The sequence below is a fragment of the Protopterus annectens genome, chromosome 2.part0 (genome assembly GCF_019279795.1).
Source record: "Protopterus annectens isolate FY-2018-M chromosome 2.part0, PAN1.0, whole genome shotgun sequence".
Lineage (NCBI taxonomy): Eukaryota > Metazoa > Chordata > Ceratodontiformes > Protopteridae > Protopterus > Protopterus annectens.
Genome location: NC_056728.1, coordinates 548597988 through 548600623, shown reverse-complemented (window position 1 = coordinate 548600623; position 2636 = coordinate 548597988).

The following is a 2636-nucleotide window of genomic DNA, read 5'->3' as shown; positions in this document are numbered from 1 at the left end:
GGCTTCACCTGCAGGACCTCTGTCAGTCCATAAACTGGTGTGGTTACTGACACCAGTCCAGGCTGTGGTGTTATATACCTGATGTTTTATGAGGAATATTTGTGAAATATATAGGAGCAGCCCAGGATCATGTTTGGTTTTGGTCCATGTACCAGATGTCGTACTCCCGCCTTGGTGAAAGCCCTTTGACATGGGCAGTATGTATGTCTCCCAAACTTTCATTAAATGTTTCAATTACATCTGAAAAAAGGAAAAGATCTTCCCCATGTCTTCCTCTGAAGAGGAAGAACTCTACAGGGCAGATGGCTCTGCATTAGGACAGGACATTGATCATGCTGCACTTTGTCTAGATTCTCCTCAAAGAATATGGAATATTTGGAAAAGCAATCTATTTTATGAAAAAGTCCTGTGCATGGGCAGGAAAGGTTTATCTTCACTGAAAAACCAGAAACTCAAGAGTTACTCAGAAGAGGAAGGTCAGTTCTACTATGTGTCCCTGAAGTGCAAGTCACCAAAGTTCAAATTCACCAACCAAAACTTCTGCTCCCTCAAAAAGCTTACCAAAAACACAGGAGGGGTAAACACCAGGAAATAGCACTTATTGCTTGCATGGTTTCCTGACAGTGTTTTTCAATGGAGATGCCACTGTAGTCAGTGAATAGTATTTTGGGGATTTGATATGTGTGGAACTGATTTTTGTGGACTAGTAGTACAGACAAAGAGGATCAGAACTAAAGGCAGTCTTACCACCAGCAGCAAGTATTCTGGCAACCATTTACATCTAAAAACACTTTCAAATCCATCCCTTTGAATACATATTGCTGTAGGATTGCCATCAACAAAGTGCATCGTAAATGTTTGCATTAAATGCCAGCTTCCACTTATTAGTCAAAGTCAAAGTAAATTTTATTGTCATTCAGACCATACAGCAACAGTGCACAGCTGAATGAAATTGCATTCTTCTAAGCTCATGTGCAAACATAAACACATAAACTAAGTACAAATACACAATAACACAACAATAACAACAACAGCTCAGTCCACGCCATCTGAAGACACCTCATCTGCATTAACCATGCTCAACCCATCACAGCGGCCACAGCAATCCTCACCATCCACAACATCCACACCATCCCTAGCTCCATTTCAGCAACATTACTAATGTCTCAAATCCCAGACTGGTCTCCTCTGATTCAACAGTACCCAAATTTAACTGCCACCATTCAAAGGCGCAAACTATCACAGTGACCAAGGTGATCAAGCATCCAAGCATCCAAGATCAAACATCCAAGCAACCATAGCAATCCTCACCATCACCACCATCCCATCCAAACCCTTGCCAGCTTCATCTTCAACAACCCCATCATCTCAAGTCCCACACCAATCCATCCAACATCCAAGCTAGCAGACCAAGCCAGGTTTCCCCCATCCACCTTCGGCGCAACTTCTATAGGCCCAGACTGGCCAAATTGGCCCAATGATCCAAAACAGCCACAATCTCTAATAACACAGCAAATTCATGGCCTAAGCTCAAAAAATACGACCACTGCAGACAACCACAAATATGATCAACAAACAGACTCCCAAATGGATGGTAAGTCAACAAAAAATACAAGATGCACACCAGGAGCCAGAGTAGCCACTGCGACACTAGACCCACCCCTTGCATTTATTTAAATCTCTTAGAGATGTATCTGAATCTTGAACCACAATACACAGTTTCCATTCATTGGTGAGTTATACTGCTATAAATTCAAACTGTGCATTGTCAGTTAACCAGACAAAGGTTAATTCAAGCAGTTGTTGAAAAGATCAGACTAAAAGCAGATACATATTGTACTGAGAATATTAGCACTCAAATGCAGAGCTGAGAGTAGGTTTTTCTGTCATGTGTACAAGTTGTTGAAATGATACAGCAAAGATTATTATGGATATTAAGTGTGTGTGTGTGTGTGTGTGTGTGTGTGTGTGTGTGTGTGTGTGTGTGTGTGTGTGTGTGTGTGTGTGTGTGTGTGTGTGTCTGTATGTGTGTGTCTGTGTATGTGCAGTACCTGAAGTACTGCAGTTACACACCAAAGATGGGAAGAAGACTGACGCATTAACACCTTCTTGATGTGAGGAAGGTGTTTAACACGACCTTCTTTGCACATTTCAGCACTCTCAAGTTTTAGTCTCACTCTAGAGCATAAGCATCAGCCAGCCACCACAAAAAGATGTCCAACAGCTTTAAAAGCTGTAAAACCTTTTTGGTTGCCACATTTTTTGTGTGTGTGGCAATATGAAGTCTATTATGACCTTTAAAGTTGTCAGAAGATCAAAATACGTTTTCCATCAAGTATGTTACTGTTTTAAAAGCTTTAAAACACTTCTTGCTACTAGAATTTATTTTTCCTTTTTATTTCTCTGTATTATATCACAACAGGATAATCATAATAGAAGGCAGACTTACTACTTTTGCAGTCTTATCTAGCAGCACTAAATGAATTACAGCTTTGAATGTTGTGAGACACAACTCTTCTTTCACTCTCTCTCTGTCAGGTAACGTAAAACATGAAGAAGATAACGATCCATGCACTACAAAGAATTATGATTGGATCTCTCCGGCCATTACTAAGTTGTTATATGTTATCAAAATG